The 21,028-nt window shown below is 34.7% G+C and overlaps 1 long non-coding RNA gene across 5 annotated transcripts; it reads right to left on the bottom strand.

The window, feature by feature from the left end:
- Positions 1–6,331: 6,331 nt before the first annotated feature.
- Positions 6,332–19,022, bottom strand: LOC310903192. 5 transcript variants are annotated; one of them, XR_014587349.1, is made up of 5 exons: positions 18,922–18,980; positions 18,295–18,330; positions 17,785–17,856; positions 10,670–10,767; positions 6,332–9,470 (listed from the first exon to the last, which is right to left on the bottom strand). It is a non-coding gene; the product is annotated as an uncharacterized lncRNA (long non-coding RNA). The 5 variants fall into 5 exon arrangements; XR_014587348.1 differs by lacking the exons at positions 18,295–18,330; positions 18,922–18,980 and adding an exon at positions 18,991–19,018; XR_014587350.1 differs by lacking the exons at positions 18,295–18,330; positions 18,922–18,980 and adding an exon at positions 17,972–18,286.
- Positions 19,023–21,028: the final 2,006 nt, after the last annotated feature.

The raw sequence follows: 21,028 nt of genomic DNA, 5'->3' as shown, positions 1-21,028 counted from the left end.
ATTGTTATGAACACAGCAATCTACAAATTTAATCATGTTAAAATGAAAAGAAAAAGAAAAGAAAATGTTAAAACATGGTTTGTTTTCTAAAACAAAGCAAAACAAAGCAAAACAAACAAACAAACAAAAACTTCATTTGGCCTATTAACATCCCACATTTCAGCTGTATTTAAAATTTTGACATACATAGGCCAATACCATTTACATGGAAGAAACCCTTTAATGACTGCTCCACTGGTGCTATCCATGTCATGCCTTCCTGGGTCCTCTTTTGAAACTGGTACGCTGAAGTCCCATCTGGTTCTGACGTCAGAGGACTCCAGTGGAGACTGGCATTTTTCCTCTTTGATCTGTAAAGATTTTATTTTTGCTTCATGGATTTTTAAACTGTGCAGTGAAACTGATGAGCAGACCACAAATTCATGCTACCATAAGAGAGAAAATTGGCAAAAGATGACAAAAGACAGTAAGGAAATGAGTAAACAGAACTGGGCTAAGGAATTAAAGTCTCTTCCCATAAAGCATTTTTTTTTTTCCTCTAAAGCTCTCTGTGTAATATTGGCTTTAGTGTCCATTTTAGGCTTCAGTTCAGGATGGATTTATTGAGAGAAGGACAGGAAGGCTGGCATTTCCAAGGCAGTGCAGCAGGATGAGGAGCAGCTGTAGAACCCATCATCCTTAGAGCTGCAGCATCTTGCCCTGGCCAAATCCTGGAAGGGCCAAGGCCTTTCTGCTGTTCATATTTATCCTCAGTGCATCAGAAGCCATTAATGGCCAGCATTGATTTTGTTGCATGCAGATTCTGAACAAATAAAAGTAATTAAAAACATCATTTGAAGAGAATGTTTATGCAGATCTTATCAACAAGAAATGATGCTAGCAAATTAATATAATAGGAATCTGTTAAATAAACTTGTTTGAAAACTTATATGCAGCCCTACTCATTTATCTGAGACTGGAAAATTTTGTTTGCTGTTCTGAATTCAATTCATAATATCTTTTTTTGAGTGTTTAGGTCTGGAAATAGTTTTATGATATGCTCTTCCGTATTTTCAATGTATGCTGTATTACATCACAGCTATTGAACATGATTTGCCTGAAATGCTACTTTCCTGGTTAGTGTCCAACTGATGCTGTTAAACTCCTTTAGATGGTGGACAAGTGAGACAGATGTGGCTGAAAGACCAGGTCAAAACTACCACACCTGCCTTAAGACATATCTGGAGATGTCAGTGCAACTCAAGCTGGACAGATTGTAAATTCATCCTTCTTTTTTTTTTTCTTCCTGCTTTGCCAGAGTGATTCACAGCTTCTTCTCATTTGTTGCAGTAAGTTTATTTTCAGTGAAGTCCAAAGAATTAAAACAAAAACAAAACCAAAAGCACCTACCCAAAAGAGCATGGTGTGGGCAGCCAAGCACTTGTGAAGGAGGGAAAAAAACAATGAAAATTACGTCCAGAAACATCAAGGCCAGAGATTTAGGCTGGTAGGAGGCGTAAGTTACATACATATTTTCTGTGCATGCTAAGACATAAAGCCCATGTACAAGGAAGATAACTGCATTCAAGAAAAAAGATATGCCTTCCTCTTACAGTGTAGTAGATTTTCTCATGTGTAGTAGTGCTTTCTATGAATTTAAAAGTCTCAGAAAATACAGAATGAGGTTTCTAGACTTGTAGTAAAATCAAATTAGAAACACTGTTTCTACCAGGAGCAGCCAGCCTGAAGTAGAAGGAAACGTGACAACTCTTCCCACCCAAGCTTTTTATCTTCCTGAAGACAGCTAAATACAGTCATAAGCAGGGATTCTTTTTTTTTTTTTTCTTTTTGTTTCCTTCTTTCACCTCATGCAATTCTTTTAAAAACTCTTTGCTTTCAACATGGTATTGTTCCAAATCTGAAAGAAGTTTTCAAAATGACTATTTTTTTTCTTTAAGAGGAATTGTGATATGCATTTAATTTCATAAACTTAGATGACATGGGAACAATAGAACAGCTTAAAATTACTTCAAGCATTTCTATCACAGAAAGTGTATGCTGAATAAAACATATAATTTTCAAATTTAATCTCTTGAACTCATATGATTTATAATACTGAGTTTACTCATTGAAAATTAGATACTGTCTGATGGGAAAAAAAAAACACACCCAGAACTTTATGAAATCATAAATGGGAAATTTCCCCCACTTCTTAGTGAAACTCATTCTTATAAATAAGTCATTTAAACATCTGAGGAATATTGTTGAGGTATACAATGAGTAGAGTGACAAGTGTAATCAACTAAGAAGGAACATGAAGACTGGAATATCTGTTCCACCTTACATTCCTCTGTCCAGATACCCACCCTTGCTTGGCTGTGAGATTGGGGTGATGCGTCAGTGACAGATGAAGTTGGTAAGAGGTTATTTTTCTAAGCTGGTGGATAGCGGCTTATTCCTTTATTACTTTTTGCTCAGTATATTCACCTTCAAATATCATCTCTCTTCCTCTTTTTACAGAGGCTTTGCTCCAAGAGAACAAAGCAACTACTACAGATTGTTTTTTTTCTTCCTAAAAGGAAGAAGTTCTTTCTTTCCTTCACTCCATTAACTCAAAAATTCTAGAGTATTAATTGTGTGCATCTTAATGTTATTGCATAGCAAATCTTCCTCATTGATGTCCACTGACCAACTGATGTTTAATAATTTATTACTTCTATGGAATTAAGTATAGACCAGCATCCAATTTTCTATTAATTTGGACCTTATTTGAGAGCTGCTAACTGGAAGTACCAGAATGTACTGCACAGACACTGAATTAGACAAAAACACGTACCTCAAACCAGAAAAGAACAAACCCAAGCGAAGTTAGCATTTGTTTAGAATTAGCTTTTAGCATGTAAACTTTGTGTTTTCACATGATGCAGGCATTCTAAATTTCACTTTATGATAGCTGCAGTTGAAGCACCTAGTAAAAACAAATTACAGCTGGAGATAGTTATTGTCTCATCTGCCTTCTTTATTATCATGTTATCTGCTGGATTTTCCTTCCCACATACTGCAAATAATCCTCAGTACTACACTGTACTTTCCCTATTACCCAGACATCTTAATTCTACAAACTAGTCCTATCTGTCATGATAGGAAGCAGCATTATAGCATAATGAATACTCTTATTTCCTCTAATTTTTAATAAAAAGTTTAAGCAGTTAAACTGTGCAATCCACTGGTGTTCATTAATGACACTGCATATTTTAGTGGTGTATTTATTATGCAGCCATGCAGACAGAGCAGAAAAGATTTTCTGAGGATATTTTTTTAGTCTCCAGTTTCAAATGCTGTAGCCAAAATGTAAAAAGACCTTCTTTACATAGAGGTAGTTTTCAGGGAATTTCCAGATTTACTTTTTTGTACAATTGATGATACCTCTTTTGCTACTTGGAAATGTCTTCCAGAAACATGGACAAATAGATATTTGAGCTTTCTGTTGGTAGAACATGACAATGTTGGGAAACAGTCCCTGTTTTAGGTCTTGGCTGCAGTAGCTCTGAGCAGCAGTGGACCGGAACACAATCCCATTTCCTCTGCCAATGAAGTACTGAAGGGATTGACCTGACCACCATCTTTGATACCCTGGTGATCACCTCCTGTTGAATATATTGGTCAATTATATCAACCTGTATACTTTGGGAACTGCAGATTGGATCTGAGGTGGCCCTTGCACTGTTGGTTATGTCAGCTCTCCCAGCTAATGTGGCTCCACTATATTCATCCTCTACACTTTGCATAACCTTGGTTAGTGTTGCAAAAAGGAATGCACGATTAGCCCTGAAAAACAATTTAGTTTCCACAGTGATTTAATGATAGGCGTCTCTGAGGAAACTTTCCAAAGGTGCCCACAAGAGCTGTTAAATTATTCATTGTGAATAATATTTATTTCAAATACTTTTTGCTGGTTGAAAGTGACTCCTGAGCCAGGCCCTATTGTTTTTCAGGATTATCTCACAAAGAGATAAGATCTCAGGCCCTAGTTTAGTGACAAGTAGTCCACTCAAGCATTTGTCCCCTCCTGTTGAGTACCTGTTGTGTGTGATTTTGCGCATGACACCAGTCAGGACAAATAATCAGATAGAAAGCCAGAAAGAAATAGACATTTAAAAACAGACAAAGAGGAAATGGTGAAAGTATGCAATGCACATTCACACTGAAATTTTAGACCATCATTATTTTTGTTGGAAAAGCTTTTATTCATGTTTTAGGCTCTCCAAATTCTGGCAAATTATATGCCACAAGTAACAAGTGAACTTGCTGTTTCTGTTCCTGCAAATTGTCACATTTCATCAGCATTTTTATTCATTCAGCAAGAGAGTACACTATGATAGTGATGTTTGCAACAAAGATATTTGCCTGTAAGGAGAGCCTGCTCCTTTTCCACTGACTATGCTGGTTACAACTTATAGAGTGGTAATGACTTTCAGTCACTTCCAATCTTGCTAATAAAACTCAACCCAATAATTTAGATATGAAAAACTATCATGTCATTATTACAAAATTCCCGAGCTCCTGCTCCCTCCTGGGACTACTCAAAAATAGGTGTATTTTTGGTACCACAAAATGATAAATTGCAGAATATTTCTAGAGTTTAAATATTTCTGAGGGAGCAATTCTTCACTCCCTGCTGTTTACAAGGGAAATACTGTCTACAAATAATACATTACATTAGCCGTCCTCTTTATCATAAAGCCATGTTGAATACTTGTAACATTTATAAAAAGACACCAACTGATTGCAAGATGAGCGTTACCCTTGAGCAAATTATGAACACATTTATTTCAGTCTTATGCGTTTGAAACTAATTTTCTGGTAATATCAAAAGTGTTCATAGAATTAATTTCCTGTCAGTTCAGCAGTATTCAAGTGAATATTTTATGATTTTGCATTAGCTGTATTTGTCTAGAGTTGTGACATGATCGAGTCATTCTCTGAGGGAAACACATTAATAATTAAACTCTGTCCAATGTGGAGTGCTAAAGATGACAGCATAATTGTACATTTCAGAGACCGTTTCAGAAAGCAGAGAATGAGAATTGCCCTGCCACCATTTAAATGTCAGTTTAGAATTTCTTGCTAAAATTAAAAGACTGTTGCAGAAAACAAAAAGAAAGGATAGAAAGACTGACTGATGTCAAATTTAGCACCTTGTCCCCTTTTTTGCTTTCCCTTTCTTTTAAAAGGTGAGCTAAACATAAATGGCTTTCCAAGAAGTAAAGGAGAAGAGAGAAGGCAGATAAATGATCATCTCTAAGATTTTTCCCCTTTCTTTTGGCGATATAATATCATCACCAGTTGTAGTACTAGAACTGTTTAGATGATAAATGCAATGTGCATAGATTAGCTCCAGAGAAAATAATGCTGCTTAACACTGAAAGCTTTGATTGGTTTCAGCCCTTGCATTTGACTCTTTTTTACCCTGATAACTTCAGCAGTATTTTAAGATTTTAATATACTTTCTAGTCAAAAACCCATGGATAGATCACTGTGTTATTTCTTATTTATGTTTCTTTTTCCGCTTCTGAAGGTACAACATTATTGGGATTAGCTAGGATTTCTCCAAAATTTCTGATGCATATATTTTGGAATCAATGAGAGCTTCCCCCACGAGAAGTGCCTGTACTGTCTTGCAGGAACAGGTGAACCACATTTACAGATTGTGCTTGCAGACCACTTAATGAAAATGTGTCCTTACAAAATTCATAAAGGAGAGACATATCAATGTTTCCATAATTTATTTTTTTCCTGCCACTGCCTGTGACTGACACAGTGCCAAAGAATCCCCATTTTGACTAGAACCCAGGTGACGTTTCCCCCATTCACTGCATCTATTACCATGCTCTCCCTACAGCTTTAGAAATAAGCCCAAATGAGTAAAAATAGCCAGATGGTCTTGGGCAATTAGGAATAACTGAAAGAACAATCTCTTTACAGTCCCTTTGCTTCAGGTCTCTGCCATGCTGCCTCTGTCTTACATTTCCTCTACTCTTGCCTCACTCTCTTGACTCAAGAGCTCATTTACTTTGCTTGCATGTTCTTTTCAGTTGATCCTCTCCTGATAAATCCTTAATTTCTTTTCATATAAAAACATTTAGCAAATCATATCCACTTCCTACCATCTCTGTGTTCACTTTTTTTATACTAAATCTTTTCCTTCACTCATATTTTCCAACTCATCCATTTAGATTATAAGCAGTTTAGGAAAACCATTTGCTCCTCTGCCTCTGTACCTCATCTAGCTATTTGCTATTATTTGTTTATTATGTGTATTATTTGTTATGTGTATTATTATTTAGTTGCTATTTGGCTACTACTGTATGAAACATGATTGATCATAATAATTCATTTCATATCATTCTACCCAGTTACATCCCTATGGTATAATTCAAGAACTATTCAGGGCAAACAGAAGCATTTAACAGACACTATCCCAGTGTTTTAAGGGGCATATTTCAGATTCTTTGTCATACAAGTGAGGGAAAAAAAAAAAAAAAGAAAAAAAATTGATCTAAACTGCGTGCCGAACTCAACATTTGAATCTATTTTATGAACCAGTTGATTGAAAAGAAAGTGAGCAGAAGAGAAATTTCTGTGATGATAAAGGTGATTGATACCCTTTATTATTGTTTATGCAGGCTTATAGCTGGGATCTCTTTAGAAATGCAGTTCTGAAGTACTACTTAATTTTGCATTTGCTAAGGATGGAGTGCACAGCAAACTTAGAATTTTTAACATTATTTTAAAATATTTAAGGAACAGTACAAAAGAACATTTGAATATGAAATACACATGTAAAAAGCTAGTAATTTTGTGCACTTCAATTTGTGCCTGTAGTTACAAAAAAGAGTACCTATACATTACTAAAGACAGTGAATGCTGATGGTGTATTCAGATACATGAAAGACCATAAAAACATGACAATAAAGACTACTTATAAAGCTCTACCATGTGAAACCATGAGTAGGTTAGCCCAGCATCTAGTAATGTGAATAAACACATTTTTTCATGTTAGATAAATAAAATATAATTGTTTCAAATAAGAATCCAAATCTGATTGTATACGATGGCAGTTAAATAACCCATAATGTGTTAAATAACCTATAACAGGTGGTTCATTTTTTTCCTGACATCTGTTTATTTCAGTACAGTACTTGTTTCAGCCATCTATGCTATGTAAATTCAAGTAGACATTAAACCAATTATAAAATCTATGAATCTAGGTACAGTAATAGATGTTAATTCTATGGAATAATTATATCTCACATTTAAAAAAAAATGTTATTTCAGTTTGCAATTAACTTACTTCAGTAAAGAACCCTTAATCTAGAAAAGCATTATTTGACCAGATAAGAAAGCACAACTGACCAGTGCTCCACCAGACCTTTCATTATTTCATTATTTCTGAATGCACTTTCATCACACTTCACAACAATGGATGTCTCTCTCATATTTAGATATTGGAGCTTATGAGAATACTCAATTGCCTTTTTTTTCTTCTTCTTTTTAAATATCTAATTTTATATAATGTGTTAGAATAGATGAAAATGTTTCCAACTGTCATTCTTTGAAATGTGTGTAAATAGGATCACACTTCCTGATCCACTCTGTTAGGAAGCTGATAAATTGTTCAATTTTAAATTTCAAGTGCAGCTAATATTAAGGAAGGTAATAGGCTTCATCAGATATGTTTTTTGCTTAGAAAGAATTTTAAATTGCTCTTCCAGAACCTACTTTGTGGTAATTTTCTTTGATTCTAGTACTCTGAAAGGGTGGGATAACATGATCTTATTGGCATGTGACATGTAGCACTTAAAATTATGCACTTTGTGAACAAAGAACACTACTCACACCTGGGAAACACTTAGTCACTAGGTCTCTTCAATCAAGCTGTGGCCCAGTGAGAACATAGAACACTGAAAACGTGAATCTAGTTTAATAAATATTTATAGACCATAAGTATTCATCAGTAATTAAAATGTTAATGCTATAACAAACTCAAGTATTATGCATGCACACCCTGGGATTAATGCACTATAAAACCTTTCTCTGCAGTAAAAAGGACAGCGAGTGGACTCTTGGTTTCCAGTCAAGTTCAGTGTTTTTAACTAAGGGAAGGTCCATCATAAACTCAGAAGGGGACTTTGTGAGACTCCACAGTATATTTGTAGAAGCAAATATTTGTGAGTTCTGTGATCTATGAATTTTCAGATTGGAAATAAAACCTCTATGCAAACAATGTAGTCCTTTGGGAAGAATAGGAATTGACCATGTCCTAAGTCAAAGTCAGCTCTGAATAAAAAATACTCCCCTCCTTAAAGTAAGAAAAAAAAGGAAATGCCATGTCAGAAAACTCCAAACTCAAAATTATGCTTTGTAACACTTGCAAGGTAATACACAGATCACTGAGCCAGTAGTATCAGCATGAATCTCAGCATGGTTTTCTCTTTTTCAGTCAGGTTCTTCCCCATAATAGCTGTTTACTTCTGTTTTTAGGATTGTTGCAATCCAGTCTAGAGGAGAATCCTTTACTTGATGCACATGGAAGAGCTTATTTGAAGTACAGTGAGTCCTGGAACGAGCAATCTTAGAAATGTAGTATTCTATCTTTTGTGTAACTGAAACATCTATTAAAATGTCAGTTTTATTATGCAATGTCAATGTTGTAGATTTTTTTTTTTTTAGCTCTATTGACATTTTCCTCCTTTTGTTTTACTATACCTGAGAACTTAGTATTGAACATTTGCTTGCACTACAGTCTATGTATATTGTTGCTACAGTTTTCACCCATAAAATTTGTCCTTGTATGCATAGCTAGAACTTCATTAATGCAAAGGGGAACACTTGCATCTGCTATTATTAGTAACATCTAACACACATTGAAGATCTCCTCAAAACCAAAGACAGAACAGCTTCCCTAAACAGCAATTCAAGGCACTCAGGATTTTACTTTTCTTCAGTCACTATGCAAGTATTAAGAAGTTCAGTGGCAACAAATAAGTGTTCCATTCCCTAAACTAGGAGTTTATTACACAAAAATATTAAAAATACCAGTTTATACATACCATTTTTGCATGGAGAAACTATGACTTTTTGGGATAAAAAAGGGATAAAAAACACCTATTCTAGTTAAATACCCTGAAACAGCTTCATTTTGCTTCCTCTAAGTACATCAGGAAGCCTTATAAAACCAACACATTGCCTATCCAAAACATTGGCTATTTAGCTGAAATGAGTCCTGTAGGAATTCATTCTGGATCTTATTTTTCTGCTAATGATGATGATTATGATGAATAACTGTCTTTTGATGTTGCTTTTTCTGCTGATTCCTCAGTTCTTGATAGACATATTCTTGCTATACTTATTGCTGCTGGTCCAACCGCATAATGTGAGGAGAATCCATAGAGATACAAACAAGCTTTTCAGCAACCAAGTGAAGAAACCTGCAATTTTACAAACAGGAAGAAAAATTGCTAGCAATCGCCAAATATTGCAGGATTTATACCATAACAGGCCACTGAAAAACATCCCAAACAAGATATACTTCAACCTGGAACTGGTTCTGTGTTGTAACACTTTAAAGAAATTTGAAGCCATAAGTTTTTTGAAGTTAATTGAAATAGCCGTATACTTTCTAAAGAAACAACAAAGACCTGAAACAAACAAAAAAAAACACACACACAATTGAGGCAGGATCTTTGCTTTATTGGTATTGCTGACCCAAATGTAATTGATGTTGATAACACAAATGGTCACTATTAAAGACAATCTGTGTCATGTCTATTGCTATTATCTTACAGTAGGCAATTCCCAGACATATTTAGATTGCAAGACTTTTGTAAATACTCCAGCTTTTTTGCAATGTGTTTTACAGCAATTAACATTATATTGCTCTCTTTCATGAACAGGACTATCCTAAAATACCTTGAGCACGAAGCAAATGCAAGATAGATGAACATATTAAAAAAATATATAAAATCTTATAAGCAATCACTTTTGATCTAACTAAAATTTTTTTCTAGCTACAAATGTTATTTCTGATCAACTGAAGGAACTAAAAAGATATCAAATGTTTAAATTAGGACTTGTAGTGTCTCATTTATAGGCATCCTAATATCATAAAGATCTAATGACTAGCAAGACACTACATGATAGCAGTATTCCATTAATTTCTTAATAGACTTGTCCTGCAGCACAAAAAGTCCATAATTAGTGCAGCTGATATTTGTGATAATTTAGGAACTTTAGGGAATTAAAGAACTAATGACACATACTTAGAACTTTACAGTATGTCTGCAAGCACGTGCAACTATGTATTTGACCTTGTGGACAAGACTCCTAGTAAATCTCAGATTTGAGCACAGATCTGCTACTCAATCTTAATAGAAGTCTATAATAACTGAAACAGCTTTGGACAGGATGTATCCTGTTCAGGAGAACTGATTTTCTCACCCTTGTCTGCAGGAGGTTTAGTGTCTTTCCACATGCCAATTTCCAGAGACAGAAAAAAAAACACTAGTCGTTTTGGTAAGGAAATACATAAACTCTAAGAATTTTTATTTTTTTTTTTAATGTGGCAGAATTTAGAATTTGGAAATGTAGAAGACAAATGATCATTTTGCTTTCACAGAAGGAATTTTACCTGTTGAACCAGGGTCAGAAATTAAAAGCTTCAATGTTCAGAAATGCAAGCTAAGATGCACAAAAAAGGTCCATGAAGTCTTATGTCCAAATAATATCCTGTAGCAATCAGAAAAAAATGAGAGGATTTTTGTTCTCTTTTTTGATTTTTCAGACACACAAAGACCAATTACTTTATCTGAAAATACATACAGGGACCAATTAAGTGTGACAGCTGAAATGGTAAAATTGAAGGTTTATACCAGAGGTGAGCACAGAATGTTTGGAGACACCATTGTAATACCAGGATACATTTTTTGTTACTCTGAAGACAGCTAGTGGGTTCAGCCTGTTGCAGCATTCTGGCAAGTATGTACTGTGGAAAGCTCAACAGAATTCATAGGATTAACATGCAAAACTGCTGACATTTTTAAAATCTCTAAGGAGTCCAGGTAAATTCAGTAGTTAAATACTGAAGGATATAAATTATTAAATCAATTAAATCAAGGAAATCTAAAATATCTTTGATCTAAGGTAAACAGAAATGAAAAAGAGGATGTGCCTTTTCAGAATAGTATTAGACAATTTATCCTTAAATGGCTGCATACTTCTCCTATTAAAATGACTTGTTTGTACATGTGGAATGAAAGTTAACAAGTGCATGAAAAAAAAATTTTCAATGTAAGAAACAGGCTGCCTGGTCCCCTGCCCTGACCTGGCATGCTCCAATTCTTTGTAAAGAAACAGTTTGCACTGGAGGCCTCCCATGGGCTGGCACATAAATCTTAAAATTATCTTCGAAGCCCATCTGCTGCAGTGCTTCATTTTTAATGAAAATGGAAGGTGCCAGCCATAAGTAGTTTTGATACACCAAGTCTCTCCCATAATGCCAACCTGTTACATCTCATAGGAGTCAATTTAAACAGGCAAATATTTCCGGGACTTATTTATGAACTTAAGATTAAATGATCTTAGATATGAAGTAAAAAGCAAACTACAGACAAAACCCAATTAATAGGCCATTTTGACAATCAGGCAGACAATGTAAGATTGTTAGCTTAGATATGTTCTCATGAGTTTGGTCTATTTTGTTTACCACAGATTTTGTACAGTACCTGTATTTAGATATAAACATATTTCCAAAAAATAACTTTCATTTTTTCTCTTTTCTTTTCAGAAGGCACATGACTTTGTTTCCTAACCAGGTCCAACCCAATACAGACATGACAAACAGTGATGGATGTTAATGTCCAAGAGATTTATTTTTTTTTGTGGGGTTTTATACCTTTCAGACAGTGTAGTAAAGAAGTCAGCATAGAATAAGTAGGAATTAATACTTCTAATATTGCACCAGACATGCCTGTCAGAGTTAACATTTATTATACTTTTTAGTAACAGCCCTTAAAAAGCACTGAAAAGTTTTTCTATAAACGTTTTACCCAGTCATGTGAAAAGTAAAATAAAAATATCCAGATGGTTGGGAGATTGGTCACCATTATGTGATCATTATGTACAGTGTGACAAAAATAATCGTAAGAAAAACTCTAGAAAATATTTGGAATCACATTTCAGAAATTCAGATTTTACTTTCCCCACATTGCAGACCCTGAGAATAGGAGTTTATGTAACCTCTTGCCTCAGAGAAGCAAGGAAATAATAAGGAGGTTAAATCTCAAATATTTAAATAAAGTTTTAAAATCCCAGAAGTAAAGTAAATCCAGGTATTATTGACACATTAGCTGGGTCACTGAACTTACAATTCTGTGGAAATAGAGGTACTAAAGAACTCTGGAACTTGGATTGTTTCTTCAATACTGCCACAGAAGCATTACATATTTATTACACTATCTGGAGTATGATTATTCTATAATCATTTGTATTCCTCCTATAAATCTGAGAAAAGCTCTCTATACAAATGATTAGGGGATTAACTTTCCTTGTGAGTAGGTTCACATTATGCATGGTCAAAGTCATATCACAGACACACATGGAAAGAAACATTTCAAGGGTTATAATTACATTCACATGTTGGCTAATTGGGCCCTCAGGGGCCCAGCTCCTAATTATAAGAGGGTAGGCAGGAAAATACCAGCAAAAAAAAAAAAAAAGTATGTATAGAATGAGTATGAGATTAAATGGGCTATGCTGGCTGTATAAAAGCCGTAAAACTTGATAGGAAAGGAATGCAGTTACTTGCCAAGTATCTCTAAACCATAAAGATATTTTTTTTAATGTCATTATCAGAAAAAGATGGGAGGAGGCTGTGTTGTTTTAGAGGAAGTCTGCAAACATCTATTGTAGCCTCAAGAAGAATTTCTTCCTAATTGTAAGTGTATCAAGTAATGATTGAGTCAGATGAGAAAGAAGGGGGGGGAAGAGTAACTTCTTACAGTGACTTTGATATCCAAAGAAGGTGAAAGAAACTTAAAGGAAAAGATGAGGATGATAGTTGAATGCTCATGTGCACGTCACTGAGACCTACTAATCAGAAATGAAATGCTCTAAAAAGTTTAGATAATCATTAATTAAAATTGTATAAGCTTTAATGGCTCTATTTATTAGTTTAGCTAAGGGCAGTGTTTTTATCTCCCATAACTGAAAACTATAGTTTATTACCTTGGTTATACACAAGTAAAAAATATAGGCTTTACTTTTGTTCCATGTCTCTCAGGGGGGAATGCATATAAAAGTATAAATTATAGAACTTTTACAAGGTTGTAATTCATTTTATTTCACAAATGGTATCCTTTTGACATATCTATAAAAGTCTCACTGTTTATAGTATATGTGTAGGTATTACATTACGCCTCATAACAGATACTAGCAAGAACCCTGAAGCTGAATAAGAACAAGATTGTCTGTATCTCTTAAACCTGTCACTTTAATTTTCCACTCTAGACAGTGCCATACAAGTAGCCTGACGTAAGTTCCTGGTTGCTGTTAGACCACAGTCTTGTAACATTTTGAATTTAGTACCTAATCAAATTGTTTTGCTTTCAGTACTATTATCTTGATTTATAAAAATGGGTATATGGTACCTTTGCTAAGTATACCCAAAGGAAGAGTATTTTACAGCATTCTAAATGCAAATCCTGTTTTCTTATTTATGCTGTGGCCCATGTAACACCAGCATTAAAAAGAATTTAAAATGAAATGCAGAAAAATTGAAATGACAATTTTAACAGTCTAATGTCTTGAACCAACCTGATGCTCCACAAGTTCTGAAAGCATGAAAGTTCTGTGAAATAAGACCTCATATGCCAATCTGGTCTTTGGGAAGTTGAAATTAAATGCTCACCTTAAAAAAAAAATATATATATATATATATATAAATAATAATTAAAAAATTATTGTGTCTTGTTTAGAATTTGTCTGTAACTTCCAGAGTTGAAATCATATAATACTGTAGTTTAAAGTATTTATAAGACTGCTTTTTAAACTTGGATCTCACTTTCACTGTGCATTTCAATCACATTTGACATGTACATTTAAGTACCTTGATTTGGTATTCATTATACCTTTGATTTTACTATGCAGTATTGACTGAATTTTTGTCTGGCCACAGGTATATAAGCATGTTGAAGATACAGGGGGAAAAAAAAGGTATTGGTGCAAGAGTTAAATAGTCCAGCTGAATGAGCTAGCCACTGTAATGGGTAGATGTGAGGGGTGAGGAAGATAGGGGAATAATAATTGATACCTTAGCAATAAAACATTTCATTAGTCACATTCCTCCTATCTTACGCTATCAAGTTTCTGTATAAGGACATGAATATTGACAGGGTGTCCACAGTGACACAGAAGTCTACACAAAAGCATCCCTCAACACAAGTGTAAGAGTGAAGCTGTCAGCATGGGATGCTGGGACAAGGAACAGTATTTCTCATTTAATCAGATAGGGCAGACTGTTTTGCTGGTGTAGAAATCTCAACATTGTTAATAGTTTTGCCAACTTTAGATTTCTGACCTAACCTATCTGAGATGACTCAGATCTGAAATCAGAGTCATTATTTTAGGCCATTTTTACATTCAGGAAAAAACAAAACAAAAAAAAACCCAAACACTTCATTGTTATCCAGTGCTTTCAACTTAACATTTTCATCATATGCACAATTGACAGAGATATAGTACGTTTACAAGTTTGCAAATAACTGGTAAAAAGACAAGATTGCCACCTGATCATAAACTGGGGGAAATCAGCACTGTTTCCAGCTTCCCTTCTAAGAAGGTGTGGAGATAACAGCTGACATGATGCATAAAGTCAGGAATATTGTTGAAGCTAGGACTGTTTTTCTTTCAAGAGGAAAAAAGTGTTTGAGTAGGATTGTTGATATTACTCACATTTGTTTGCAACATATAACAGATACTGTGTTTGCTCACAAATTTCCTGAAGAAATTCAGAGGGTCAGAATTCCAAACTGAAGGAGATAATTATGAGGAACTGTAGGAAATAACTGTGGGAAAATTAGGCTTCAGAAGAAAGGGTGGTGAAATCTGAAGTGTTATTAATAAACAACCAAGGCAGAAAAAAAATGATGACAGTTGTTCAGAGTTTTTTTCTGAGTATAGCTCCCTGCAAGAGGATTCAGTAGAGTACTATTAAAAAGAATTATAGATATTGACCAAGAAAACACATCAATAAATAATCAAAACAGAATCAAATTTACATATGCACTGTGAAACAATATATAATTCTTAATTTTTAGCTATGGTACCTGAAGCACAGAATTCTGATTCTATTACAACATGTTTAAGTTATCTATGGAGAAAATTCATAACTTGAAAAAAAAAAAAAAAAGAAACGAGGAGTCCTTTGTAAAACAAGAAGTCAGGAGATAAGTAGACCAGAAAAGTTCCACTAAAGTTTGGTGGTTACTTGATGAGCAGTTCAGAACTACTACTCCAGCATTGTATCTTGGAAGGATATGTAAGAACACACACTGAGTAAGTCACAACAGTATTAAAAACCTCACATCTACACATTTTTTTGCAAGTTATTTCACAAATCATGAACTACCACAAGGTAACAGGATGTCATGGTTTCAGGAGTTGTTTTGTTTTTCTTTGCTCTTCACAGGGCCCTGGAGATCAAAATTCACTTACTGAAGACCTACTAGCTATCAAGAAGTGAAGCCAGCAGAAAACAGACACTTGGAGACAAGCATCCCATCAAATTCCACCAGTTTCAAAAACAGAACAGTGAGGTCACTGAGAGAGGTAGTCAAGGAAAAAGTGTCATCTTTTAGATGAGGTGTTCAGGTGATAAAAAAAACTATTTTTCAGTTTGCTAACTGTGCAATAGGCATAACATTTTTTTTTCCTTCTCCCAGCTTTTCTTTCATTTTTTTACACTGCAGGATTTCCACAACCGTCTCTTACTGCATGGCTGTACAGTTTCAAATGCTTATAGCGCAAACATAATAAATTACGGATTTTCTGATAACCCTTTGTAATCAGCCAAATACCTATTTTGTTTTCACAGTATCACCTACATTACTATCTGAAAGTATAAGGCAGTTGTATGGCCAAGCACTCTTCACCTCCAATGCATTTCTTCTCCTGGTGGCCAGAAGAATCAACAGAAAATTATTCCAATAGTACAGCGTAGATATCTTTTGTATAGTTATATTTGTCTACTGTAATTTAAAGGGCTATATTCCTTTGCAGTGATGGATAGCAAGTCATGAAAGAATTCAGTACTGGTATTTCTACATATAACCCTCCTAATCTGAATGTTGTGTTCACAGAAAAAATAAAAGGAGATGAATAGGCAGAGCGGAGAGGCAGGCACAGATCTCTCCTCTCTTGTCACTAGTGGGGACAGCATGGGGACAGCGGGGACTAAGGGAACAGCATGAAATTGCAACAGGGAAGGTTCAGGCTGGATATCAGTAAAAGGTTCTTCACCGAGAAGGTGATCAGGAATTGGAACAGGTTAGCCAGGAAAGTGGTCATGGCACCCAGCCTGCCTGAGTTCAAGAAGCATTTGGACAATGCTCTCAGACACATGGTCTGATTTTTGGGTGGTCCTTTGGGAACCCAGGAGTTAGACTCAATGATCCTTGTGGGTACCTGCCAACTCAGATATTCTATGGTTCTATAAATATGGGACCACTTGGTCAAGTCTGTTCAGAATAGCTATGTTTTCAGGGATGGTTAAGACAACATAGGTACAGGGAAGAGTAGTCTATTCTCAAGAACAGACAAGTGCACCATCAATAGCCAAGAAGACTAATTTTCACAATAATTATTGTGAAATATTTTTCACCTCACAATAAATTCCTTAGTTATCTTTTCTTGAACTACCTTAATAAGAAGTTGGACACCTTAATTAACAAATGCACTCTTGTACGTTGGGACAAGAAAAAAAAAAATACAAGAAAATGTTAATGAAGGAAAACAAATAGCTATTTTTCAGGCAAATTGTTTAGTTGAAAATGAAAGTAATATACCATGACAGCAATCCACACTAATCCTGAAGGGGCAGAAATTTGTTAACTACCTAAACCAGGTATAAAGTTTTAACTATTGCAAAGGAAAATTGGAAACTGTTACTGCCTTTAAATTTGTAATACAGACATCATATTTAGAATTTCCAGCTGCGTTTGCCTGACTCCTTTTGTCATCCACAAACTCATTCACCCAAATAAACTAAGTAGTTAGTTGTAATTGATTACATTAAAAGATATTTGTGTCTTTTCAATAATGTCAGTAGTGTGCATACTGAAGCTCTCTGAATATTGATAGTATGGATGTAGTCCCCTGTTGAATAAAGATATATGTTGGACTTAACTTCCAAACTTTTGGTGAGATAAAGTAAAGTAATTAAGAGTTTAATCTACTGCATAGCTGGGTCAGTTATCCATTTCTTATTCAGTCTGTTTGCCATTTGTTGTTGTTATTGTTCACCCCTTTCTAAAGACCGTTTCAGCTTCACTAATTGAAAAACAAGGTACGCATCTCCCTCTTATCAATGCTCGCTAGGGACAGGAGCCTCATGGAGGGATTTGTTCCATTACACAGAGTTTGCCATCCACTGCAGGCCTTGCAGAAAGTGCAAGTTCACAATTGTAAATTAATACTTATGTATCAAAAGGCAGATTTATAGCCTTTACTGTGAAATATTGTATTTCTTACCTTAAAAGACTTTCACTAAATGTGCTGATGTAGCTTGAATGCAGTCTGAGTGTCACCACTGAATATGCAGTTCTATGAAACAAAACCACATCAGCAAATGCTCAGTAAATAACAGGCCTGAAATATCACAGTCCTGAATTATATTCATAAGCAATTTCCACTCTATTTGCTCAGTTTTTCAGAATACCTTAATACAATACATTGAACAGTCAGGCAATATGGAGCTTTAGGATACAAAAAATTTGTCCATCTCTGGGTTGAAAATAGAGGTAATGCCATTCTTCTGTTTTCATAACCCAAGTGATTAAGACTAGTTCTATCAGTTCAGATGCAAAGCTATGGTTAATTTTAAATATTTTGCTGATGTCAGGTTACTCTTTTTTTTTTTTTTTTTCCTCTGGCCCTATCTGCAGAGGCCAAGTTACTGTTCTGGTCTAGTTTACAACATGACATTAGTTTTTACAGGCCTGATAGGACAGCTAGGACAGCATTCAGACAAGGGATATTTACAGCGTTATTTACTAGATGTCAGTTGGTTGTCCAACCCTGTGAAAACATAATGCAGTACAACTATGAGAAATATAATGAAATATTGGAGTTTCAGAAACCTAGCTGGAAACAAGCCTTATTTTATATTGTTTATATTAACAAGATCTTATTTTCTGGAGGAAGAACTAAACACTTGAAACCCTAGCTTTCATAGCAGTGACTTTTTTTTTCCCCAAAAAAAGAGTCTTGAAGGAGCCTTTAATAGGCCCTATAGGATTTATTTTATTTCTTTTTGTCCCTTCTAGGTTATTTTAGTCTGGTTCTAAGCTACATATACTATAACTAAAAAATCAAGTCAAATTTTAACACCAAAATAAGTGTTCATTTATACATAGAGAAGGTTAGAGGAAAGACCTAGAAACCTAATTCTCTTTAAAAGAGTTATGTTCCTTACAAAGAAAAGGAAGTCTAGCATAAACACTTAAAGAAGAAAACTTTCATCTCAAAAGCCTCATGAGAAAAGTAGAACTAGTCACTTATAAGAAGGGCAAAGAGAACATGAGTTCCTGTTTACAACAGACAATAATTCATATAATCCCTAATGACAACATCAACGCTCTAAGTGTTAATTTTCAGCAACAGATATACCATAGATTATGCTATACAAGAAAAAGCCCTAAAATTTTCATAAAAGTTATAAGGCAGCAACACCAACACCTGTATTTTGGGAGAGACAAGATTTATATTCTCTATACACACAACTCACAGCTGACCCAAGCCCTTTTATTACTCCATCCTCAATTAGCCTCAACAAGGTGCTTCATAAAGCTGGGCTCAAGTAAATTTTTCTCTTTTGGTTTCAAAAGTACTATGAGATTGTTCAGTGCTTTACTCTTTCAGCCTTAATGCTATGTTTTCAACATAAAGTAATGCTTCTATGCCTTTCTTTATTGGAATTTCTCATTTATATGTTTTTGTGGGCATTTTTTTCCAAAATAACAGAACATGACACGTAACTAATAATTGTAACTTAAATTCTAGTAGAACATTATGTACTGTGTCTTAATGATCAGTGTTCAGCAATTATCACCTGTAATTCAAGTTTTCTTATTTTTTTCTAGGTAAAAATTGAAGTAGATCATTAGGTTCAAAGAGATGTTGTTCAGTATCTATTATGTCTGTGTTTTTTTTCTGTGTAGGAAATATATATTTTTTTTAAGGTGTATGTATGCTCTTTAAGCTGTTCTTTATATCTGCTTCTAGTAGTAGTAGGGATTTTTCTTTATATTAATGCAAAAAATATCTAGTTGAGTACTGTTTTTTCAGTTTGTGAATATTTCTAAAAGATGTATAGATTGTATTTTGATGGGAAAATATGGGTAAAATAGCTGAAAATACCAGACTGGTGTAGATTAAATCTATCCATTGAATACCAGAATTACATTTAGAGTATTTTTTTTCTCTTGTACAAGGTGGGGGGGAGTGGGGGAACAGGTCAGAGAGTACATGTCTCACACACTCTTCTAAAAGCTGTAAATACTAAGAAGCCTAGTGATGGCTTTTGGTAATGGTTTTATCCTTTCAAGTACTGGAGTAATGTTTTTCATAAATGGTCTGTGCTTAAGCTTCCCTTTTCCTAGAGACTCTGTATAATACCTGCCCTTGAAGAAAGGTATATGATGTCTCCTGGGCTAATGGGTATGAGGAAATAGATACATTGAGGATGTTGTTCTTTAACCACAGTACACAAAGCTGTTTTTGCTTTTAAAACAAGGCTTTGATGGTATGATGTTTTCAACCTAATTTTAAAAACAATAAAATTAGTTCCAAAATGTGAAGGATTCAATCTACTATAAACTTGGCCTAAGAACATATTAGTACAGGTGGTCCTATCATTTTCTTAAAATGCAAAAGTCAGATATAGAAAGATGCAAGTAATTCTCTTTCTCTTAGCAGAAATATTCAAAGTGCGAAGGTAGCTTGATATGGAGGAAATCTCTTCTGCCCTTGGGGGGCTCTGCACAGTGACCCTTCCTGCCCAATGAGATCTGACAATGTGAAGTCCTGATTCCTGCCCTTATCAGGAGCAGTGGGGAAGCAAACCAATATCTTAAGGGAGTGCTAGCTTGTGCTTGCTACCCTCCAGTGTGCTCAGTGACTGCAACAGCTGCAGCAGAGCTGGTATAATTAACATACTTCCCCTCTGAGGTGTGATGCTGAAACAGGAACAATGAGGCAAGAAGTATGGTATGATTAATGAACAAAACAAGCTGTAGAATTAGTCAATGTGGCTCTTCATAGGGTTGCATTATTAAATCCATATGTGTGTGAAAATATACATTTTATATGTGTAGTATACTTTCAATTCTTATAGTATGTTATTCATATCATATTTAACACTGATTCTGGTGGATTTTTTTTTTTTTATTCAGCTTGCTTCTTATGCAGGTATCATTACTTTTTAACTAGTAGGAAACCAACCATCTGACATTTCAATTTAAATCAGATCTGCCATTCATTTTTAATAACATTTATGAATCTCTGAGGTAGAAGAAATTTATACACATTTTTAGAAAAACAAAATCAGCAGGAATTAGGAAATGTTTAGTGATACTTTGAGCTTCTTAGTGAAAAAGAGTGCTAACATTTTTTCTGTTTACTTACATGTTCACAAGCATTACAGATTTAGGAGGTCTTCTAAGGAAGAAACATCTTTCTAAAACCCTTAGGCTTTCAAAAATGAGTTGTGACTTGT

Source organism: Anser anser, assembly GCF_964211835.1.
Source record: "Anser anser genome assembly, chromosome: 8".
In the NCBI taxonomy this organism is placed as follows: Eukaryota; Metazoa; Chordata; class Aves; order Anseriformes; family Anatidae; genus Anser; species Anser anser.
This window is presented reverse-complemented; position numbering and strand designations above follow the sequence as displayed.